This window comes from Petaurus breviceps, unplaced genomic scaffold (assembly GCF_028583685.1).
Source record: "Petaurus breviceps papuanus isolate PSGF00001 unplaced genomic scaffold, PetGlider_PUasm1.0 80, whole genome shotgun sequence".
Classification (NCBI taxonomy): domain Eukaryota; kingdom Metazoa; phylum Chordata; class Mammalia; order Diprotodontia; family Petauridae; genus Petaurus; species Petaurus breviceps.
This window is the reverse complement of record NW_027186540.1, coordinates 7,776,288-7,802,365: the sequence shown is the minus strand read 5'-3', so window position 1 is coordinate 7,802,365 and position 26,078 is coordinate 7,776,288. Positions and strand designations below refer to the sequence as shown.

The 26,078-nt window shown below is 38.7% G+C and overlaps 1 long non-coding RNA gene across 1 annotated transcript in view; it reads right to left on the bottom strand.

Moving 5' to 3' along the window:
• The window catches only part of LOC138175935 (uncharacterized), a 47,803-nt gene extending 22,123 nt beyond the window's left edge, over positions 1 to 25,680 (bottom strand). Inside the window, exon 1 of the long non-coding RNA XR_011172128.1 lies at positions 25,547 to 25,680. This is a non-coding gene — a long non-coding RNA (uncharacterized lncRNA). The remainder of the gene's footprint in view (positions 1 to 25,546) is intronic.
• Positions 25,681 to 26,078: the final 398 nt, after the last annotated feature.

Below are 26,078 nucleotides of genomic sequence, written 5' to 3'. Positions count from 1 at the left end.
TATCAGCATATTTGTAATCTCTATAGGCATTGTGAATATGGCATTGCTGATACAGTAGGTATTATTATTATCCCCACTTTATGAATGAGGAAACTGAGGCAAACAGTTAACTTGATCAGGATCACACAGCCAGTAAGTGTCTGAGGAGGAATTTAAACTCAGATCTCCCTGACTCCAGGCCCAGCACTCTACCCACAGGGCTACCCAGTTGCCACCACATTCTGTACTTCTTTGTATTATTCTTCCCAGTGCACTAATTATATTCTGGAGCACAATTTATTTAGACATCATTCAACAGATGGGTATCCAATTCTTTGTTACTACAAAAAGTGCTAGAGAAATCACTTTTCAATGAAGACATGCCAACTAAGGGCAGCATTGTAAAGCAGAATTTAGAGTCAAAGGTCTTAGGTTTAAATCCCATTTCTGCTAGGATCTGTTTAAGCCTGAACAAGTCAACCACTCTGACCTTCAGTTTCTTCATCTGTAAAATGATGGGGTTGAGTCAGATAATCTATCAGATCCCTTCTAATTCCAAGTTTCTGATCCTATAGTCCTCTGCTAAATCAGTTACACCTGATCTATTTTATAGAGTAACCACATATAGCTAAGAAAATATTATTCAACCAACTAAGTGCCATTTTATAGTGTCTAATACACTAAGAATAAACCTTATAGACTAACTTTTTAAAAATAAGATGATAGCAAGAGACATCAAGGCAAGTCTCTTATAAAACAATAGAGATGGAAAAGCAATACCTTCTACAGGACTGAGGAAGAAATTATGGCAGAAGAAAGCAATGATGGAGAGGTTGAGTCCCTTGTAAATCACGATTCACAATACTCTATTGGAGGAGTTATTCAGAAATATTATACTCCTATGTAAGACAGTGAAAAAACTTCTCAGTCCCTTCAAATTGATCTTGGACCCCTGCAGTCGGAACAACAGACTTCAACCTCTTGCCAGGATGCCCAGTCCAAAGGAGATGACATCATTGTGATAGACAGGGGTGATGAAGATGATGATGAAAATGATGGTATAATAAGAAGACTATGAAGAGGATGAGGATGATGATAAAGGAAGAGGAAGAGAAGATGATAATGACTACAACACAGGAATAGGAGATTCAGGTGAGGATAATAATGAAGGCACTGGTAGTACAGGTAGCAATGATGGCTATGAAGCTGATGGTGATGGTACTAATCCAGGTACTGAAACAGAAGAAAGTATAAGAGGTGAAAGTAGCCAGAGAGCTGCAGATTCTCAAAATGGTTGTGAAGGAGGTTCTACTACAGAATCATCTCTGCCCCATGAGAATTTTAGAGAACAACAACCATCAGCAACATCTGAAAGACAAGGTCCTTGGGCACCCCAAAGACCACCTTCCCCACTTCCCCCACAACTAACCATCCATGCACCTCCCCAGGAGTTGGAACCACCATACCAGAGAATCCAGATGACATGGAGACTATTGGATGAGGGCTTCAACTGACTTTTGAGATAGGTTGCATACAGCACTTTTTTGATGATGGGGACAGAACTGTGCCAAGTGCCCCAACTCTTGTGGTCCCACTTTGTACAGATGGATTTGAAGAAGCAATTCGTTCACCTCAGGTTGCTGATTTTCCTATGTTCCTAGATTTAAGGGGGTTCAGGACCCCCTGAAGATATGCTATAAACAAGTTCTAGCCACTCAGGTCTTGGTCAACTTGCATCTCAAGGAGGTTTAGGTATATATGAAACATCCCTCTTCTTAGCACATGAAGAAGAACCTACTACTCCCCTACAAGTTGCAGCTCCAGAGGCTATATTTACCAAAAGTACTACTGCCAATGCATCTGAGCATGCATCTCAGTCTACTCCAGTGGGGATAACATCCACTGGCAGTTTATCCATGACTGTAGAAACAAGTGATGATGGAGATGAAGTATTTGTGGAGACAGAACCTGAAGGAATTAGTTCGGAAGCTGGCCTAGAAATTGATAGCCAGCAGAAAGAAGTGGCTGTTCAGGCGTCTGATGAGCCTGATCCTCCATCCAGCTTTGCTGCAGATACTAGTAGTAGTCAACCTAAGCCTTTCAGATGAATTAGGCTTCAGCCTCAGACTTCAAAAACAGGGGTTCAGGGTCATCGGTTTAGCCCACAGAGAGGTGTGACCCATGCAATGGGAGGCAGAAGAAGACTAAACAGAGGAAATGTTAAAGGCTTTGCAAACTATTATTGTAGTTGTGAATATGTATCAAATCTGCTACTGTTTTAATGTAATGGTGGCTGAGGTTAAAAGTGCTTTGTACTTAAATTAGTATATACACATTTAAACATCTTTATTAATAAAATCATTTCCATATCAAAAAATAAGCATGTATAAGTTCAAGTAATCAGATATCAATATTAATAATAGTTTAACCAGATGCTCAAGTTTGAAAGCATATCTATCTAAGCAATTATTGGTTTATAATGACAACAACAACAAAATGCAGTTCTTTTCCCTCCCAATTTTTGATAGTGCAAGAAAATATATATAACCTCCCTTCCCCCTGGTGTTTAGGGAAATAGTCCCTGGGAAATTTTAATATTCCCATACAGCCACCCCAGGTGGAATCACAAAGGCTGGAAAAATAATTGGGTAGAGAATGGATTGCTTTCCTGAGCCTCTGGGCCTATGGAAAAATGCTATGAGCAAAGAGTAAACATCTGAGCTCTGGAAGAGAGCAGAACATAGGACAACAAAAAGACTGTCACGGAGAGGAGCAATCGGTGCCATCTGCTGGTAACTGAGAACAACTGCTAAGCAAGAAGTGTAGAAAGAGTAACACAAAAAACCAAAGGGACTATCATGAGGAACGAGGACCATCTGAGAGAACTGCCAGAGCCATGAAATGGGAAGAGAAGCAACATAGCATAACAACTAGAGGAGCCAGAAAGGAGGGATCGGGTACCTCCAGGTATGCCTTGTTATAAGCTGTTGGGACAAAGGAGGGTTGTTCACTGATGAGTATTTTCTATGGGCTCTGATTTTTGTTTCCCTTAATCGATGAGTACGTCTGTTTATGTTCTGAGTCTTGTGAAGCTACGTGCTTATAAGTGGAGTTAATGACTCTATCCCTGCGAGTCGGAGTTGTCAGATACTGAAATTTCCAGATTATTTTAGAGACAGTAATGAGCTAGACAAGTAGAAGGTCTCACAAGTCATCCCTGAGCTGTGTCAGATGGAGCCTCTGACACAAGATTTACATATAAGTAAGGTAAATAAATAATCCTTGTATAGATTACTGGAAGATGAGTTTCCAGGTCAGAATTTTTGAGTATCCTGTAAACTTGGTCCTAGAACCAGGTCTCCAGAAGACCAATGATAAACCATGCTTCTCACCTCCTGACAGAAAGACAATGGAGCAAGATAGAGAATGGGACATATATTTTGAGGGGAGAAATAAAAATATAAATAAATTTAGGCATAGCATCTGAGTGTAGGTGTAACTACTACCCAAGTAGGTCTAGTGAAGAACAGAAAGAACCTACCAGAAAAAAAAACTAGGCATGATGGGAATTTGAAAGCAAATCTGCTTGGGTAGCAGCCCAGGTAACTCAAATAAATCAAAAAGTCACCTGAAACCACTTACTCCTCTAACCCTGAACTATTCTCACAAAATAGTTAAAGCAACACCAAATTCAGATAAATAAATAGTCTGATCTCCTTTGACTTTTCCCTTTTTCACCTTAGATACATTATTTTTCCCCAGAATTAAAACCCTATCAATTTCACTAAATATTAGAAGCAAACATTCTGGCCCAGATTCACTGAGGCTTTTCCAGCTAGACTTATTCCTGTTGTATTGTAATTTTGAACTATTTTTGACTGTCCAATTTTCCAGCTCCACTATTTCAGATTTCTCTATCTTCAAAGCTAAGTAAAAACCCAGTTTCTGATTCCGTTCCCATCACATTGTTCAAAGCAGGTCACACTTAAAGAGAAAATTTGAACTTTTTTTTTTTAGATTTAGATCACCTAAACCCATTGCTTCAGGGGAGAAAACATATCTGGTTCTCCTTTTATCCACTTAATTTTGCTCCCAGCTTTCCCCTGTTACCTTCTTTTCCTTGTCTTATTTTCCTTTTTCCTAACTCAAAATTCAAAAGAGGGAAGAGGAGGCAAGGCATGTATGGTTCAGGCCCTGAGAATTGAAATATTAAGAGAGAAAGAAAGAACCATTGTGAAGACTTTCTCCAAGTGAATTACTTTTTTTTATTTAAATTTGAATTTTTTTAAATTAAATTTTATGTTTATTTTTAGTTTACATCATTCATTTCCACAAGATTTTGAGTTATAAATTTTCTCCCCATCTTTCCCCTACCCACCACCCCAAATCAGAGATCCCACTGTATACCCCCTTCCCCAATGTGCTCTCTCCTATATCCTCTCCCATCCCCCTTCCAAATTTCCAGTAGGGCAAGATGGATCTCTATACCACAGTGCCTGTATATCTCATTTCCCAGTTGCATGTAAAAATAATAATAATAATATTTTTAAACATTTGATTTTAAAACTTTGAATTCTAGATTCTTTCCCTTCCTCCCTCGTCACCTACCCTTACTGGGAAGATAGACGATTCAATATAGGTTGTACACGTGTAGCTAATATTTCTCTCCATCCTATCCTGCCCCCCACTTGTTCTATTCTCTACGTTGACCCTGTCCCTTTTCAGAAGTGTGTGCTTCTAACTACCCTCTCCCCCAACCTGCCCTCCCCTCCATCCTTCCCACTCTCATCCCTTTCCCCCCTACTCTCCTGTAGGGCGAGATACCCTCTTTAGTGTGTATGTCATTCCCTCCTTAAGCCAAATTCAATGAGAGTAAGGTTGACCCATTCCCTTTTGACTTCCTGTTCTTCCCCTCCATTGTAACCATTTTCCTTTGCCTCTTCTATATGAGATAGTTTACCCCATTCTGTCTCTCCCCATCTCCTCTCATTATATTCCTCTCTCACCTTTCAATTTCACCTTTTAAGTATCATCCCTTCCTATTCAATTGATCCTGTGCCCTCTATGTATACCTGTATACATATATATACACACTCACATATGTATTCATACACCCATATACCCTCCTATATAGACATATGTATGTATGTATACATACATTATATATATACATTTATATTCCCTTCAACTATCCTCATACTGAGAAAAGTTTCATAAATCACAATTATCATTTTTCCATGTAGGAATGTAAATAGTTCAACTTTGTTAAGTTCCTTATGACTTCTTTTCCCTGTTTACCTTCTCATGCTTCTCTTGCTTCTTGTATCTGAATGTCATTTTCTATTCAACTCTGGTTCTTTCATCAAGAATGCTTGAAAGTCCTCTATTCCACTGAATGACCATATTTTCCCTGAAACATGATACTCAGTTTTGCTGGGTAGGTAATGCTTGGTTTTAATCCCAGCTCCTTTGACCTCCAGAATATCATATCCCAAGCCCTTCGATCCCTCAATGTAGAAGCTGCCAGATTCTGTGTTGTCCTAATTGTGTTTCCACAATATTCAAATTATTTCTTCTTGGCTGTTTGTAATATTCTCTCCTTGATCTGGGAACTCTGGAACTTGGCTATAATATTCCTAGGAGTTTTCTTTTTGGGATCTTTTTCAAGGGGTGATTGATAGATTCTTTCAGCCTCTATTTTGCCCTCTGGTTTTAAAACATCAGGGCAATTTTCCTTAAGAATTTCTTGAAGGATGATTTCTAGGTTCTTTTTTTGATCATGGCTTTCAGGCAATCCAATAATTTTAAAATTATCTCTCCTGGATCTATTTTCCAGGTCAGTGGTTTTTCCAATGAGATATTTCACATTGCCTTCTATTTTTTCATTTGTTTGGATCTGTTTAATAGTATCTTGATTTCTCATAAAGTCACTAGCTTCCATTTGTTCCAATCTAATTCTGAAGGAATGATTCTCTTCAGTGAGCTTTTCAGATTCTTTTTCCATCTGGCAAGTTCTGATTTTTAAGGCATTCTTCTCCTCATTGCCTTTTTGAGCTTGTTTTGCCATTTGAGTTAGTCTATTTCTTTAAGGTGTTATTGTCTTCAGTCAGATTGTTGACTCTCTTTTTAATATTTTCTTGCATCATTCTCATTTCTCTTCCCAATTTTTACTCCACTTCTCTTGTTTGGTTTTCAAAATTCTTCTTAAGCTCATCTATGGCCTGTAACCAGTTCATATTTTTCTTGGAAGCTTTTGATACAGGAGTTCTAACTTCACTGTCTTCCTCCTGTTCCATGCTTTGATCCTTTTTGTCTCCAAAATAGGAATCTAAAGTTGGATTGCTGTGCTTGCTTTGCTTCCTTTGCTTGCTCATGTTGCCACTCAATTACTTGACTTTTGAGCTTTTTGCCACAGTAGAACTCTGCTTCCAGAAAGGAGAGCTTTGTCCCAAATTGCTGGGGATTTTGCAGCTGCCAGAGCTATTAGTTGGGTGCCCTCTCTGAAGCCTCCACAGACTCTGGCACCTGGTCACATACCCCTGGAACTCCACCCAAAACAGTGATCCAGATCCAAGCAGGTGAAAGCAAGAGAGATTACCATTACCATTACACTCCATTACTGTTTCAACTTTATTATTGTCATTGTCAGAGCTTTACTATTCTGAATGCATTCTGAGATTTTGCTGCCAATGTTAAACATCTCATTTCTTTCAACAGCTCATCTTTGTGCTGGCAGTCCAGATAAGTAACATATGCTCTTCAATCATTCTTAGAGTATTTCATTCTTGAGCAGTTACTAGTTACTAATTTGTCACTTGTCCAAAGGATTTATTATTACTTACCTATAAAATCTCTAATCCATTTATGAATGTCTCCTCTCAAGCTCCATGTAAATAAACTGATAATTTTAGGTAAGAAGGAAATTATAATTTATATATCAGTAATTCCTTTATAAGGACATAAATTTATGAAACATAAATCTCTGTCCTCCCACCTCTTGCCATGAGCACCTCTATTACTTTATGAGTAAATGATGGAAATTTCCCAACTCCCTCCCCAAAATAACCACACCCTTTTCCACAAGTTCGTTGGGAGACAGGGTAGTACAATACTAGCTCTAGAGTCAGAGGACCTAGGTTCAAATTCTACCTCTGATACTGTGGCACCATGGGCAAATCACTTAACCTCCAGGCTGAATAAAGAAGTATAGTCAGGTTGGGGATGATGGGTTGAAAGAGTAAAGATGTCCTGAAGGACCAGAAGAGTTAAGTTCAGTAGAAGTGAAGAACAGGGAAAGATAGAAAGTAAGAAAGACAATAGTCAATGTGAAAAAACTCAGTGTTTTGAGATTTTGGAAGTGGATCAGTTCCAAAAGATAACAAGATTCAGGCAGATATCTGAAGAATGATGATATTTAGTAAAGGATTTGCAAGTAAAGGATGTTAGCTGGGTTATCTAAAAGAATATTAAAGTTATCAAAGATGATGACCAGGATGGCATGGAGAGAAAACTAAAGTCAAGAGGAAGAAGTGTCCAGGTGGTCAGTAGATGAATGTGACAAGATTGTGAAGAGGGTGGTATTAACAGATGTATGGATTTCAAGAAAGATGTTTGTTGATGTATGTTAAATCCCTAATTAAAAGAAAATTTGGTTAAAAAAAGAAAAATAGCAGAAACATAACAGGAATTTTAGAAAAAAATTTTTAATTGGAAAATGCTATTGTAATTTTCATACAAAAAATTAAATTCTGGAGCAAACATGTCAAATATTGTAATGGGAATGAAAGTTTAAGACCTTCCCTGCCCCTACGCTCTTTGATAGGCTTAAGTGCACCTGGAGCCTATGGTAGGAGGCTTGTTTTACAGGAGATACTTTTTGATTGGGCAGTGGGTCAAGAGGGTTGTTACATTCTCTGAGCCAGGAAAAGGCTATATAAACCCTGATGTGAAGCTTTGTTTTGGGGCTCACTTTGGGAAGTGTTGTATGATTTGACCAGATGAGACTCTGGGCAGTCGTTGAGCCCCCAGCTTTGAAAAACCCAGATGTTGATGCTTCCTCTCTGGTAACTGGATGTAATGGTTGGACAGTTGGAGGCCTGTCTGCTTGATATGTTTGTTTATCTGTCTTCTTGTAAATTCTGCTTGTAACCTCTGTATACTCTGAAGTTCAGGGTGCTGACTTTTTCCCCTGACCTAGGTAAATGATATGTTTGATTGATTAAAGCAAGATTGTTAACCCATTTTGAGTTGCTTTCCTTTAGAAAAGCAGATCTAAGAGCCTGTGTTGGCAGTCCCTGGAGATGCTAGGGTGCTTGCACAAATATAAATGTTCTCTTGGCAGTAATTTCAAATGGCTCTTGAAAATCTTTTAAATATCAGATCATAGTTGGGAAGCAAAAGTGTTCTTTTTTTAAAGATTATATTTGTACTGACACATATATGGATATCATATACTAAATCTTTAAAAGTTAAGGCCAAGCAAAAAAGAAAGTTGCCATGAAAGATATGGTCCTTCATTGAAATATATCTAATGGTAATATTATAATGGTATGTAAAGAGGCGACTAGGTGGCGCAGTGAGTAAAGCATTGGCCCCGGAGTCAGAAGGACCTGAGTTGGGTTCCAGCCCCAGACACTTAACACCCACACAAAAAAACTAGCCGTGTAACCTTGGGCAAGTTACTTAACCCCAATTGCCTTCCAAAAGGCAAAAGAAAAAAAAGAAAGAATATAATGATATGTAAAAAGTGCTTTTAATTTTAAATACATATATTTGTTGTTCTCAAAAAAATTTATCCAAATCCATAACAAAAAACAGAAATAGGAGAAAGTATACATAGGAGAATATATACAAGATAATACAGAGTGAAGAAGCTCTCCCATTGGGAATAAAGTAACCCAGCTCATATAATTAGATATAATTATCAAATCTTACTTGAACACCAGACACCTAAATATTTTCTTATTCACTCTAACTCAGGGCTGCGACAATACTGGGGCATTTGAAAACATTGCTCCATTTGGGAAAGCCTAGAACCACAGTTAGAAGCAATCCTTTGGTTATTTATATTTTTAGGTACCCAGTAAACTTTTCCTTAGCCTCTGTTAGTAAAAATGATATTGAATATGGCCTTGTACTGACTTGTTAATAAAGAAGCCTCAGTGAATTTAGTGATTTTGAATTCTTTCCAGCAGTTTCCTTTTTCATGGTATCTGATAATGATAATAAATTATTAATAATAATAGCTAATAATAGAGTGCTCTGGTTGAGGATACTGACCAAATGTGGCAAACAGCAACATGGTTCACATAAACTAAACTACAAAATTATTTATTGCTGAAGATTTATCATCAAACAGGACAGACATAATGGAAGCACTGATGGAGAAAAACAGGTATCAGAACCACATAAATAAAATGAAAACTTTAACACGAAGTGCTGGGTTTGTGTTGTTTTCTAGAGAAAGGTGATCATTCAGCTGTTGATTCAACATAACACAGAGGGTCCTCCTGAGACAACACATCCTTTTAACCAATGAGTACTGTCCTTCCAGTATAGACACAAAGAGAAATAGGTGTCACATAATGCTGGAAATATTTAAAGATTGTATAATATAGACTATCACTCAATCCTGCTTTGGGTAGTGATAAACATTATAGCTATCTTTCCTGATGTTCAGAAGTAATGGCAAAAGTTTCTTTTTCATCCCAATTCCTTCTAATCAAAATGTATTCTAACTCCCTACTGGTCATCTTTGGTATCAATGACACAAACTCCATATAACTTTTAGAGGAAAAAAGCCACTAATTAAATCATAACATGAGGAATAGGCCATGATGGACTCTCATTATGTGAAAAGTATTAGTAAAAGTTTATGAACCATTAGAAATTAAAATAACGGAAATACAAAGAGTAGACAATTGAAGACATACACAAACATATCCACATAGAACTTTCTGACAAGCCTTTTTTCATTGATTACCCATTAAGTTCAGAAGAAGTAGTAGGAATTTGCTTTAGCAATGCAATATTTCAAACAAATAAAAGAAAGAATGGATTAGTATAACTATATAACAATTTATATATATATGACTCTACTTATCAAGTAAATAAAATTGTCTGTTCCCTAGTCCGATCTATTGTGTGGTCGAGTATGTATACAGACCTTCCTTATGTGTCTATGACATAATTCACAACTTTTAGGAACTGAGTAAGACTGTGTTTTGCTTCCTATGTGTTGAAATTTTATTTTCATTACTGTGTTTTCTTTTCCCATACACTTTAGTATTTCGATGGAGCTGTGATTTCATCTATGAGGATACTCCCTCTAGCAATCTAGGTCACAATCCACACACACCTTCTGTGCAACTCTTATACACATTTTCCATAGGAGGCCCACCAAATAGAAGCCTTTGCCATTTGATTACATGGGGACTAATGTAGCACCTAGGCTATCCACCAATGACACTTCACTCTTGCAACATGACCATTCTACCTCTATATAGAAGCAAGCACCCTAGCACACCCAGGATGACGTGTTAACATAGGTTCTTTGATCTGCTCTTCTAAATGAAAAACAACTTTAAAGGGGTTAACAATATTACTTTAATTACAGAAAAGTAGCCAATAGATAAGTAGAAAATACAAGAAGAGAAATTAGCACAGAGATTCAATACACAGGGCTCCTACTCTGAACAAAGTAATACAACCACCTACATATACCACCAAACCAGGAGAGAACAAACCTCTGAGTAGTTGGGGGGCTCTTAACAAACAGCTACTCAGAGTCCTGTCCAGGGAATCAAAATATCCTCTTCATAAGTGAACCCCCAAAGTAAAATACCAACCTCCCAGCATATATAGTTTTCAACTAATAGGCTCAGAGCCAGAAGGTCCCACAACCCTCATGGCTCAGTGCCTAATTATAATATTAGTACCAAAAGGTGTGAAAGCCTTCCTACAAGCAAACCTCCCCCTATAAGCAAACTCCTCCTTAGGCAAGTTCCTCCCCCAATGGGCTCTGTGTGACTCAGGATATATCACAGCTGTGAAAGCAGCAAGACATCCATGATTGAAATACCTGTGTACCTTTAGATCTGGGAACACGGCTCCTGTTCCAAGGGAAAAGGGGACACATCGCCACATAGGCCTATTAATGGACAGGGAAGATCTTCTTATTTCATTAGCATTACACTCTTTTTTGAGCCAGACATTAGTTTGATATGGCTTTTATATTTTTGTACAAAATGATGCAATCTATCCCTACCGGAGTCTTTTGACTTCTGATAAATCTGTAATTTTTATCCCCCACAGGTTATTACAGCCTCAGTTTTGCAGAATACAGCTAGGTAGTGCATTGGATAGAGTGCTGGGCCTGGGTCCAGAGGACCTGAATTCAAATCCATCCTCAGAAACTTACTAGCTGTGTGACCCTGGACTAGTTACTTAACCTGGTTTGTTTCAGTTTCCTCATCTTTCAAATGAGCTGGAGAAGGAAATGGCAACCCACTCCAGTATCTCTGCCAAGAAAACCCCAAAAAAAGGAGTCACAAAGGGTTGGACACAGCTAAAACAACTTAATAACAACAAATATTTTGCAGACATGTAGCATCCCAAGAAGAATTTGCACTTTCAATACTTCAGGCTTCTTCTCAAATGTCCATTTTTAACATTAATATTTTACTAGACTTTTCCCTATACCTAAAAAAGAGTTGCAAAATCAAACATTTTTTTTCTTTTTTTTCCCCTTTTTTACAGAGATCAGAACATACCATCAAAGTGAACATAGGGATAATACAAAAGTCCTGGAATGTATCAGATAATCCTACAATACTTGTATCCTACCAACAGCATTTGTTGCCTATTTTAGGTTCATCTCATTTTTATCCTTTTAACTCACCCTACCATATTATAAAGAAGTCAGGAGGAGGAAAAAACCCATAAATAAAAGGCTTGAATTGTGCTTTTCCTTCAGCAAACGTGGGATGTAAGCTTATTTATAAAGATACAATACTATAATTTAGTAACATTTTTTAAATAGCACTGGTATTTTCTCACATACTATATAAAGAGAGACAGAGAAGGGGGTAGAGAGAGACAGAGGGGTGAGAGAGAGACAGAGGCGGAGAGGGGGGCAGAGAGAGACAGACAGAGATAGAGAGAGGGAGAGGGAAAAAGATACAGAGAAACCGAAAGAGAGAGGGAGAAGGAGAGAGATACAGAGAAACCGAAAGAGAAAGAGAGGGAGAGAAAAAGATATACAGAATGGGGGGGGGGGGGGGAGAGAAAGAGAATTCCTCCACCAAAGTCCTACCCTGATGCTTCATGACTAACAGGTAGCCCTGAATTCCTGAAGACCATGCAAGAAAAACACAAGCAACAGTAATCAAGAGCTAGAAAGAGCCTAAGTACAAGCAATACAATCAACTATCTTCTGCCATACAAAAACCAGTCTAGATACAGAGAGATTCATCACCAGATAGGGACACGCAACTCAAATGTCTTTAATGTATAGAATGATTGTAGTCTATATTGGTAGGAGACCCCACATTCATGAATTCACAGATCCTGAAAGAAATGAGGTACATAACAGCATTAATGCAGTAACATATTCACATGTAACTGCTTAGAAATACATTCTAAGAGATTTGTGAAAATTCATCACAAATCAAAATCATAAGCCTATTTTCAATGTAACTCATGCTCACATTATTGCCTCTCACACACATAGGGAGACAGGTTTTTCACTGACCAAAATATAGCATCAAAGTCAAGGGATTTGCTGCTGACGTATACATAATAAAAGTTTAAAAATGGGCCAAGAGAGTGGAAAGGATTGGCATTGCCTGCTTTACTTAGTCTCTGTTCTTACTTGAATTCATTCGAATTACAACCTGGACAACCATGGAAATTTATATTTCTAAATCAGGTAATCATTTTGGGCAATAGATTTTAATTCAGCTCTAGACACTAGGAATCCAGAGAATAGACTTAATATTAACTTATTAATATTAATATCAGAGAGACTGTTTCATGTTTGTCTTTGTATACCCAGGATCTATCACAGTTCCTGGCACAAAGTGTTTAATAAATGCTCGTTGAATGAATGAATGAATGAATGAATGATGGCATTCACCTGGTTTTTGCATGGTAGCCTCCTAGCTGAGTACAACCTGTCCATATGAGAAATCAGCTTCCTAAACACAGCATCTTAGAAAGCAGGAGCATGCATGTAGTCCTGAAGATAAGAAACCCAGAAACTGATAGTAGAAGAAGCTTGGTAACCTCACACGTAGCAAAGAGCTATAATATGGACACAACTTTTTATTCATTTAGGGAAATTCTGGAAGTCTTCTCTCTTTAAAATCAAAGACTACAGTGAAAAATGTCTGGTGCCACTTTCTGGGACCTCTCAGAAGTGCAGTACAAACTGACCAGGAATTAAAGGAGGAGCCACACAGAGACCAAACTTTGACAGTACCTGCTGAGAGCTTCTACTTGAACATTCCCATTTGGGATCATAAGTGATGGAGAGGCTATAAATAGATCTTTGGGAGAGGGTTGTTTAATGAAGAGTATTTTGTTTTCTTTGATGTTCTAATAAAGCTCTCCTTTAATTATGGAAACTGTTTTCATAAGCGGGATTGTTTTCAAACTACACATCAGTATCAGGTAATCATTTTCTCAGATTTTCTTAGTAAAGACTATAAGCCAAAGAAGTAAGATATCCCCAGAATAAACTGACCCTTCATTCTATGAGAACCTCTGACAAGAGTCACATTAATATAGGATATTTCTCTGTCAGATAACTTCTTGACAAAGGATTGAACTGCCATGTAAAGGCAAACTCATGTTCAACAATACAACTTATCTGATTATAATGAAAATGAGATTTAGCCTGATTTGAGAAACTGACTGGATCATATACATGATGAAACCAGCAAAGGACAAATTTAACAAGGCAATGAATACTCAGTAGAAATACAATCAGGCACCCCAAAAAATTAGTGTTATTATCATGACATTGGCATCTTCCTGACCCTGGGACCAGAGAGAACCAGAGATAATGCTATTTTAATGAAAATAATCATAAAATGTGATTATGCATAATGAAGCTATTCCCATATCCTAGGAAATGGCCCATGGGGCAGCGTTTTATTGATTTGGTTAACATATACTGTGTTAAACCAAAAATCTCTCCAGTTCTCCATTAATCCCTATCCACATAAAACACAATCTCTATAATAATATTATCATTTGGACTTACTTATTATAGCTATATTGAAATACACTTTATCCTTCTATATTCTTATGTTTCACCAAGATTGTACTGGAGTTTGGGGAGCTTCAGGTAAGAGAAGAGAAATTTGATAAAGTGCTTTTCTCTAAGGACTCAAAGGCTGAAATTCTACAGAAAAGAACTGAAAATTGAATAACTTCTAAGTCAGGGCATAAATCATGGCAGAGCAAATGGCTAGGTAGACAGTCGAATGGTTAGCCAATTAGGAGAAGAGTTGAAAATGAAATGAGGTCCTGAGCTAAGGATCAATGGAAATAATTGTTTTTAAAAAGACAAGCAGTTAAGCCTAGTATACTATAATAATAGGTCTTCTTTTAGATGGAATCTAAATATTATGTCCAGTCCCTTTCACTAAATATGATGAAGCATTTTTGATGTCCTTATAATGCTCACTTAATAGAAATCTAACAAAACTTCTGCTCTCACTTTTTGGAACAGTAGCATCAAGCCCTCTCTCCCACCCCACCACTCCCTCACGGGTTCGCAGCAGATCAAGAATCACTTACATATGACTTCTAATTAGTGGATAATGATTACTCAAAAGTCCCAGGAAGAGATGCCCTGGTCTTCTGGCTTATAGCTTCAAGAATGAAAACATTTGGTTTCAGACTCTTTTCAGAGAAAGTCTCTAGTATAGTATTCTGGGAATAGGAACATGATTGAGGTGCTGGCTCCTCTATAAATAAGACTCTTCCCAGAATCTTTCTCTGGAAGACTAGAATCTCTTCTCTCAGGCTCTCAGCAATGCCTTCCCTCACACAGGAATGAAGCATTGAGTAATCAATCTCCAACAAAGAAGAGTCTTATGCAAATGGCTTTAACAGTATCTTCCACAGAGTAGGACACATAGTAGGAGTTCCATAAATGCTTTTTGAACTGAATTTAAAAATATGTTTAACAACATGCTAATGAAAAATAGATGGTAGTAGCAAGGGGAGGGGAAGTTGGCAGTTTTGAAAATTCTGAAATGACTAATTTTTAACAAACATAAGTCAAAGAAGAAAAGAAAAATGTTATTTTGGGGCAGAGTCAAGGTGGCAGAGTAGAAGCAGGACCTCCAAGTGGCTCCAGCTTCCACCTTCCCCAATCAATGTAAAAAGGGGACTCTGAACAAACTTTGGAGCTGCAGAACCCACAAAATGAAACACAGAAGCTAACTTCCCACTGAGGACAACCCAGCAGGCTGGCAGGAATCAGCCAGTGCAGTGCTCTGGGAGCTGAGCCCAGGCCCACATGAGCTGGATGTTTTAGCCCCAGGGAGGGCCTGACTAGCCGCTGGCCAGAGGGACTCCAGATCAGCAGCAGCTGGGGCCATTTCCAAAATTATCAACACATAGATGTGAAGGACAAAGTGAGAGGTCAGTGCAGTCTGGACTTTGGGACCTAGTAAGTGGGAGTGCCTCGGCTTTTGACCCCAGGGTGAGAAGCCGCTGAAACACCCAGCACAGACAGCCAGCACCACGTGGCAGCTTCAGCTCCTTGCCTGCAGAGTGTAGGGGGACCAAGCAACCAGTCTGAGGGGTAATCACTCTTGCTTTAACCTTCTTGGATCTGGATTGCAGTCTAGGGTAGAGGTCCTGGGGTGTGTGTCCAGCTTGCCAGAGCGTGTGGAGGCATCAGAGAAGGCACCCATCTAATACCTCTGGCAGCTAAGAAAACCCCAGCGTTTGGGACAAAATCTCCCCTGTTTGGTGGCATAGTCCTACTGTGGCAAAAAGCCCAGGGGTCAAGTGACTGAGGGTTGACATGAGCAGGCAAAGGAAACAAAGCAGACAGAAGGTTCCAACACTAGACTCCTATTTTGGGGACAAAAAGGAGCAAAGAATGGAACAGGAGGAAGACAGTGAAGTCAGAACTCCTGCACCAAAAGCTTCAAAGGAAAATATGAGCTGGTTACAGGCCACAGAGGACCTTAAGAAGCAGATAAGAGAAGTGGAGGAAAAATTGGGAAGAGAAATGAGAATGATGCAAGAAAATTACAAAATGAGAGTCAACAGCCTGACTGAGGAAAATCACACCTTACAAAACAGACTAACTCAATTGGCAAAAGAGGCTCAAAAACGGCAATGAGGAGAAGAATGCCTTAAAAACCCAAATTTGCCAGATGGAAAAAGAATCTGAAAAGCTCACTGAGGAGAATCAATGCTTCAGAATTAGATTGGAGCAAATGGAAGCTAATGACTTTAAGAGAAATCAAGATGCTGTTAAACAGATACAAACAAATGAAAAAATAGAAGGCAATGTGAAATATCTCAGGGGAAAAACCACTCACCTGGAAAATAGATCCAGGACAGATAATTTAAAAATTATTGGACTACCTGAAAGCCATGATCAAAGTAAGAACCCAGAAATCATCCTCCAGGAAGTTCTCAAAGAAAACTGCCCTGATGTTTTAGAACCAGAGGGCAAAATTGAGGTTGAAAGAATCCACTGATCACCTCCTGAAAAAGATCCCAAAAAGAAAACTCCTAGGAATAATATAGCCAGGTTCCAGAATTCCCAGATTAAGGAGAGAATATTACAAGCAGCCAAGAAGAAACAATTTGAATATTGTGGAAACACAATCAGGATAACACAGGATCTGGCCACTTCTACACTGAGGGATCAAAGGGCTTGGAATATGATATTCCAGAGGTCAAAGGAGCTGGGATTAAAACCAAGCATTACCTACCCAGCAAAACTGAGTATCATGTTTCAGGGGAAAATATAGTCATTCAGTGGAATAGAAGACTTTCAAGCATTCTTGATGAAAAAACCTGAGTTGAATAGAAAATTTGACATTCAGATACAAGAAGCAAGAGAAGCATGAGAAGATAAACAGGGAAAAGAAATCATAAGGAACTTATCAAAGTTGAACTATTAACATTCCTACATGGAAAAACAATAATTGTAACTGATGAAACTTTTTTCAGTATGAAAATAGTTGAAGGGAATAGAAATATATATATGTCTATATATGAGGGTATATGGGCATATGAATACATATGTGAATGTGTGTATATATGTTTACAGGTATACATAGATAGAGGGCACAGGACCAATCTAATAGGAAGGGATGATACTTGAAAGGTGAAATTAAGAGGTGAGAGAGGAATATAATGAGAGGAGATGGGGAGAGACAGAATGGGGTAAACTATCTCATACAGAAGAGGCAAGGGAAAATGGTTACAATGCAGGGGAAGAATAGGAAGGCAAAAGGGAATGGGTCAACCTTATTCTCATTGAATTTGGCTTGGGGAGGGAATGACATACACACTAAATAGGGTATCTCACCCTACAGTAGAGTAGAGGGGAAGGGGATGAGAGGGGGGATGATGGAAAGGAGGGCAGACTGGGGGGGAGGGAAGTTGGAAGCACCCACTTTTGAAAAGGGACGGGATCAAAGTAGAGAATAGAATGAGTGGGAGGTGGGAGAGGAAGGAGGGAAATATAGTCAGTCTTTTACAATATATCTACCATGTTATTGTTTTGCATTAGCTACACATGTACAACCTATACTGAACTGCTTATCTTCCCAGTAAGGATGGGTGACAAGGGAGGGAGGGAGGAAGGGAATGAATCTGGAACTCAAAGTTTTAAAATCAAATGTTTAAATATATGTATATATATATATATGTGTGTGTGTGTGTGTGTGTGTGTGTATGTGTGTATATATATACACATATATACATATATACTATTATTAATACTATTTTACATGTAATTGGGAAATAAGATATACAGGCACTGGGGCATAGAGATATACCTTGCCCTACTGGAAAAGCTGAAAGGGGTATGTGTAATAGTAATGGAATATAAAGATCCCCCTGTATTGGCTTGGTTTTTGGTGTTAAAACCCAGAGCTTGTTAATCCCACTTGTGGGATGGACTTGTTGACGTGAAAAGAGAGGGCTGGACTGGGAGGAGCTGGTGACATAGATTTGGAGAGACACAAGAGAGAGGCAGAAGAACTTTTTTGGAAGCAGCACCTTTGGAGGCAGAGAGAGACTGAAAGGATTGCTGAGGGCCACTTTGAATTGCCCAGGACTTTTGAGAGCTGCCACCCAGAGCTGCCAAGGACTGAGGAGACATGACTCTTATGCTGGTACTTTGTCTGTCTGTTTTGATGTTGTTTTGCCAGATTTGTCCACTGTTGAAAGACAGTCCTGTTGTTGCAGAGGTCTTGGAACCTTGCTGTTGGTTCAGAGCTCCTGAGACTGTTCTGCAGACAGAGAATGAATTCTGTCCACTGGTGAAGGACAGTGCTGTTGTTGCAGAATTCTTGGAACCTTGCTGTTGGTTCAGAAGCCCTGAAGAAGGATTCTCTTGTTGTATGTTTACAGAAATCCTGGAAGAGGGTTTTGCTAATGTTTTCAGGGGTCCTAGGACTGTTCTTCAGACAGAGAATGAATTAATGAAGAGACTGGCAATGTATCTTGTGGCCTTGCTAAGCTTTGTCTCCCCAGGAACAAAGATTGCTGAGAACTTGCCTGTGTCAAGATGAAGAAAAGGCCTCCATTTGGGTATTAAGTGCTGTGCTTAAGCTTGTTGTAACTCTGGGGTAGATTCAATTGTGATCCAGGGGTGGAAAACTTTTTACCTTTTTGTGTTCTGTGATTGAACAAATGAATGTACTTTACTTATGATTGGAAACTAATCTCCATTTGAGAAGAGGGGCTTTGTGATGGACTAAATTGAATGTAATGTCCTGGGGTGGGGTAGTACTTGATTAAATCACATTTGGGGGTAGTACTTGGAGATTATTGAATCACACTTAGTAAATGCTGTATTTTCAATGATGCTATATGTTGATTCTCTCTGTTCTTAATTTGTCACTGAATAAAATGGGGAGCACCTATGCTGGTATTTTGAACCTTGGGAAGTTGCCTTTGCTTGGCATTACATTACAGTATGGGAGAAAATATGGGAGAGAGCAGATTAGAGGAGGAGATATGGTGTGGGACTGCTATTTCGGGGTGGTGGGTAGGAGAAAAACAGGGAGAAAATTTGTAACTCAAAATCTGGAGGAAATGAATGATGTAAATCAGAAGTTAACAAAGCATTTGAAAAATGGAAAAAAAAATAAAACCAAAATAAATAAATAAATGAATGAATGAATAAAGAAAAATGTTATTTTATGACTAGTAATGGTTACTCACAATAATGGGTAAAGTTCAAAACTTATTTAAATTTCAATTGATAAATCTAATGGATTTGTTTCGCTTGTCTTTACTTCTTGACTTCTCTGCAGTAAACGTTGTTCACCACTCTTTTCTCCTGGATAGTTTCTCCTGTCTGGGAACACTGGTCACAATGGTTCTCCTCCTACCTGTCTGATTACTCCTGAGTCTCCTTTGTCATGTACTGCCCCACTAACTGAGGACGTAAAAGTGGTAAAGACAAGAATCTATTTGGTGGGTTGTTCTCTCTCTCTCTAATGATCAGCATGGGAGCTTTGACCTACCCTGCTTCCAATCTGAGCCTTTTTACCCCTCCTTAGGCAACTTGATGGCCTCCTAATTCCTACAAATCACTATATTAATGCTGAATTTAGTGCAGATACTTAATTGGTATAGCCTACCTGCAGTTTAGAACTCCAGAGTTTAAGAGGTCTGTCAATCTCAGCCTCTCTGTAGCTGGGATTACAGATATTTGCCACCCAGTCTGATATCTAATTCAGATTTACTACTGATTTGTATATGATCATGTCCAAAAGAAACTGATAGAGGAAAGGAGAGTGGTTGTAACATTTTGTGGCAAGGTCAAGGTAAGAAGGTCCATGACTCTGACCATGTTTTTGTTACTATTTCTCCATCCACTTATTGACTTAATTATCAAACTCCATAAAAGATAATTCAGAATAAAAGTCGACAGGCAAAGAAAATTCACATTAACAGAGAAGCAGATAAACTAAAATAGGAATCCAAAGAGGAAAATAGATTGAGTCATTGGCATCTCATTGTCTGGTGGAGATGTCCAAACCTTCTTTATGGTTCCCCTAGGAATTGTTCAAAGTTGTCCAGGAGGGGACTATCTGTGGTCAGGAATGGGGTAGGCAAGCTGCTGACTCAGCCAGACTAGAAATCATGAATACCCTTCTGTCTTGATCTGAGGTAAGGCTCTGCAACTGTAGTTTAAAGTTTATTGGTATCCCTTCAGCTATTAGGGTCTTCCTGGACATCACTCAGGTAGGCTTAACAGAATGACCAAGAATAGAACTATTGGTCTACTTCCAAAGGATCTCATTTTCTCCATCAGCTGTACCATCTGGCCTCACAGACTGGCCTTTCTAGCTGAATCTGTTTCACCTACATCTGGAATAGCAGTAATGTGTTACCAAAGAAAGGTAGACCGAAGACCCAGCAGTGCAGAGGCTTCTGCTTGCCACTGGAACATAGCAGTGCAACCTCCTTCAGAGTATAAATTAAAGACAGCAAGATGTCACCAGCCAGTTGCTATTTGTCAATTAATTCTGGAAGGCCACAAGAGATAATTCAGAACCAGAATCTCAGCAGGGAAAGATCTTTCTTAGAGAACTAAGAGACAGACAAGCTAAAGTAGGACCAAGGTTTGCAGGACACTGAATTTATATAGTGTAGAGGGGACACTAACACCCATAGACCTGCATATAGTCCTCTTATCAGGCTCAGTGCTAATCTGGGACACACATAATACACACTTGGCCTAGCCCTCACCCTCTCAGTTACTCTTTCTTTCCTGTAAATTCTTGCTGAATCTACCCCTCTCTTCTTCCCCATCTTCTCTCTATTTTTTTCCAAACTCCTTTGATCAAACCTCTCTTCATATGCTACCACTTTTAAGCCACAAGGACTTATGAACTCCCAATGACTCAATACATACAATAGCTCCTTGTTCAAACTCCTCTCTTCCTTCTGTTGGACCAATTTCCTACCAATTTGTAACCAACATTCCTAAGGCTACTTTTAATGTTCTTAAATAGGTCTAGGAATTAACAGTTGAAAATCCCTTTAACTTCAAATATACTGCTGTTCCTTCTTTCCCAGAATCCTCAAAGTCTGACACTCCCTCTACTGAAACAATTTACAGCTCCACTATTACTTAGCAGGTAGTCTTCAAGATTTGCTTCAACCAAAAATTTTATCACCCTAAACTTAACCTATCCCAATATAGCTAGTCTTGTCCTAGGACAGCAGCCATTTAGTTCATCATGTTATGGGTGAGTTTTGTCTTAGCCAGTAATTTTTGTTACTGTTATAACCTACCTCACAATTTGAGATGCTATTGTTGTATGAATTTCTGCCCATAGAATTAACACTAAGTGATGTGTCAAGATCCTATGCAAGATGAGATATATTTATTATTTAATGTATGCTGAAACCTCTAAGGGGTATAACCCCCATTAGATAACTAGGTGGGGTAGTGATTTCAAGTCAGAAAAACCTGAGTTCAAATTCTGGCTCAAATTCTGACTTCAAATTCCTACTAGCTTGTGTAACTCCGGACCACAGTTTACCAGTGCTATCATGAGAACCAAATGAAATGAGCACTATCTGATCTGGCTATTATTGTTTAGGAGAGTTTTCCTTCCTAAAAAAGAAATTCTGTGTTAAACTTGGTATCGTATAACCCTTTTTATTTGTATGTTGACTTAGGAATGAAATCATCAGGAAGCTGTGTGAAAGATAGATTGGAGAGAGAAGAGACTTAAGCAAGGGAGAACAATTAAGGAGCTATTGTAATAGTCTGGGTGAGAAGTGATGAGGACCCGAAGTGGGAGAGTGTCTGTGTGATTAGAGAGGAGGAGACAGAGATGAGAGATATCGTGCAAGAAAAAATAGCAAGATTTGGCAGGTGTTTGGATGAGGGAGAGTGAGCAGTTGAAGACAACACTGACGTTGTGTACCTGGGTTACCAGAAGGATGGTGGTGCCCTCTACAGGAATAAAGAAATTTGGGAGAGGTATGAGTTTGTGAAAAAGAAAATGTAAGATCAGCAATGCACATTATAACCCATTCATGTATGCTCAACCTCATCCTCATGCCCTGCCTGTTAGGAAGAGGGGGAACAGAGTTCTTATTCACTGATCAGTGGAGGAGAGGGAGGGCAGAGCCTCCATTGGGTACAAGTTCCTAAGATGAGGTTATCTGGGTGAGAGAGCATGGAATGCTGGAGGGGCAGTGAGAGGGGAAGGAATTTTCCCAATGGCACCTGCATAGTTGCCGCTGTGAGCATCCAGTATCAGTTAGGTTATAAATGACCTCAGAGCCTGACTCCTGTCTCAAAAGCCAAGAAGCTGGAAGCTTGTATAGTAGTGGGAGAGACTAGAGTTGGGGGGTCACTGATAAAGCAGTCCAAGTGTAGTTGTGTTGGAGACAAGCCCCATGATTGGCTGTTGAGAAAAACATGGGATAACAACCCATCTTCCCTCCATCTCAGTGAATGATCACACAAACTCTTGGGGTCAGATCCCAGCTTTGGAGACCACTGGTATAAAGGATAATAGAAGGAAAGGGGGAATGAATTCATGTCAGGATTTTCAGAGGTTATAGAACCTTTTACTCATGGTTTTCAAAGCACTTGATCCCTTTGTTGGTACTGTTAAATAGAAGGAATTATGATTGCAACTTGTCCTTAAGCTAGATATATCATGTCATTGGCAAATTCAAGACTCTAGTTATTTTGCATCGATTATTGTTACTACTGGGCAAAAGTTTTATGAATCATCCAAACACAAACCAAAAATATTCTCAGTGAGGGTATTATTAAGAGACAAACAGGCTTTCACAAACTACACTCAACAATGGACCACATCTTTACCTTATCATAGTTGCCTAAAAGACACGGAGAATAGAATATCCCATTGTGTTTGTTGATTATGAAAAAATATATATTTAATTCAATAGAATAATACATTGCCTTAGAGGCTGTTTTACAAGGTATCTCCTGTCCATTTATCAGTCTCATTCAATATTCTTTGGAAGATATAACAGAAATAACCTTGTTCAATGACCTTCTAATAACAAACATCATATGAGGCATAAAACAAGAAATGAATGTTTGTCAAAAGTATTTGTTACTGAGATAGAAGAGATCTAGTACGGAATCTGAGCAGAGGAGAGATTCTCCAAAATTCTCTTGCTTTTCACTGATACTGATTGATCAGGCCCCCAGATATTACAGAACCTTCTGGAAGGGATTCGTCATCACTCAAGGGAATTTGACCTGTTCATCCACATAGGAAGGACCACATGGATGAAAAATGTCTATTGATCAAATTTCAACATGCATCTGAGTGGACACCCTATAGAATTTGTCCAACAAGATGGATAGATAGATAGATAGATAGACAGACAGACAGACAGACAGACAGACAGACAGACAGACAGACAGACAGATAGATAGATAGATAGATAGATAGATAGATAGATAGATAGATAGATAGATAGATAGATAGAGATGTATATCTGGGAAAGATAATATAGATGGACAGTGAGCTAGACCCAGAACAGAAAAGGAAGAGAGCAAGCTAGACTGCTTTTGGGAAATTGCAAAGCAATTTTACTAACCCCTAACTTCCCAAAATAGCAGAGGCCTATTTTTTTCATACAAATATTTTTACCAGTGAATGGGAAGCAGCACAGGGGATAGAGTGCTGGCCCTGGAGTCTGAAAGACCTGAATTCAAATTCAGCCTCAGACACTTACTAGCTGTGTGACCCTGGACAAGCCACTTAACCCTGTTTGACTCAGTTTGTTTAACTGTAAAATGAACTGGGGAAGGAAATGGTAAACCACTCTAGTATCTTTGCCAAAAAAAAACCACAAATGGGATCACAAAGAGTCAGACATGACTAATTGACTAAATAACAGCTTTTACCAGTGTTACAATACAGCTGCATCACCTTGAATACCATGGTCTCCAAAAAACTAAAGATGAGGCACTATGCAAAGGATTACAAGAAAGAGATTAGAAGGTTGCAATATACAGCCAAGGAACTCCTAATCACAGAAGTAAAGGATATCATCAAAAAAAAAAACTCTAAGAGAGAAAAATAAGAAGACAAGAAGGAGGAATAAGAAGTAGACACCCAAATGGCTTCACTAGTACCCCCTCTGTGCAGGGAGAAATTTTTTTAAAAGCTTCTAGGACATTGGTAGAACTTTTAGAATAGGGACATGAGTCACACAGGATGAGCAGGCAGAGATGGGCTGTTTGGAGGGAACTCCCAAAATGATGAAATCGCAGATCCATTTGAATGTTTGAGTATATTGTAACTACCAATCTGAGAGAGGGAAAAAAAAGATATCCCTAAATAATAAAGACATCTGTCAGTTGTAATGAAAAGTTTCTATCTCTAAAGCATTACTTCAAAAACGATAAAAACAAGGAGTTGTCATAAATATAAAAATACAAGACATGGTCTCTGACCTACAGGATCTTAAATTTTAGTTGGGTAGACAAAACACAAATATAAAAAGATAAATAATAGCAAGTAACATAAAAGTGCAAAGTAAGTTGTGTGGACAATTAACGGGATTTTGCTAGAAAAAAATCAGTGAGGGCTGATTAAATAAATACTTGGCTTAGACTTAGATGGAGGGGGAGAGAGAAGAAAAGTGAATGAAAAATGGGAACATGACACTTGGGACTGAGCCACCCCCTACTTGTTCCCTTCCAGCTGCTTAGATTTCCTAAGACAGCCTGGTGGTATTCCTTCTCTTTGGTGAAACTAAACAGTACAAAAGGGCAGAATTATATTTATGCACACACCTGACCAGGTGAAGGAAATGAGAAAGGCAAAACTGCCTGCACCTTTGGAAGCAGCAACCAGAAGAAAAAAAAAAACCCTTGACATGAAACCACCAGATATCTAACTGTGAGTATTAGCCAATCTATCTGTTGTCAATCAGGACTAAAGACAGGTAGTATTCACCCATTATATCAAGTTACCTAGATTCTGATACATTGGTTTCTAAAGTAGGACCAGGGTCCAGGGGAGGAAGGATGGCCTGAACCCAAAGAGTGTGTGGTTGAGATGGGTCAAATACCCACTCTTGCCACAAAAGCCAATCACGAAGCTTGTATCCAACACAACCACACCTACCCTTACCTTAGAACTCTTCCCCAACTCTGCTCCTACCTTTATTACTGAAAGGCTCAGTATTCTCCCCTCCTTTTAAGTCAGATGCGGGCCTCTAAGGACCATTATAACCTAACCACTACCTCAGCACCCACAGCAGCAGCTGTGTAATACCCTTTGGAAAACATCTCCCTCCTTTCCCCCCTCACCACCCCTAGCACACTCACCTAGTCACCAAGGTTCATAAATTTAGTGGCATCTTCAACTTCTCATTCTCCCTCACTCCACATATCCAATCAATTGCCAAATCCTGTAATTGCTGTTTCCACAAAGTTGTATTACCTGTTCCTTTTTCTACTCGTCTAGAGATCTGTGTTTGTATCTATGAATCAAATACCTTGACTTTTTCCCATATCTAAAGTCATACCCCTTTCACATTATCCTAGATGTTTCATCAAATTATTTCTATCATGGTCACAACTTTAGAAAAGGAATTCTTCAGTGGACTTGGATGAGGAAAAAATCACATCTTTATTTCAATATGTTGTTGTTGTTAAATCATTTTTCAGTCCTATCTTACAATTCATTACCACATTTGGAATTTTCTTGGCAAAGATAATGTGGTAGTTTGCAATTTCTTTCTCCAAAAAGACAGTCCCACCCTTTGAGGAGCTTATAATCTAATGGGAGAGACAATATATGAACATATATATTGTTATTGTTCAGTTATAGTGTCTGACTTTTTATGGCACCATTTGG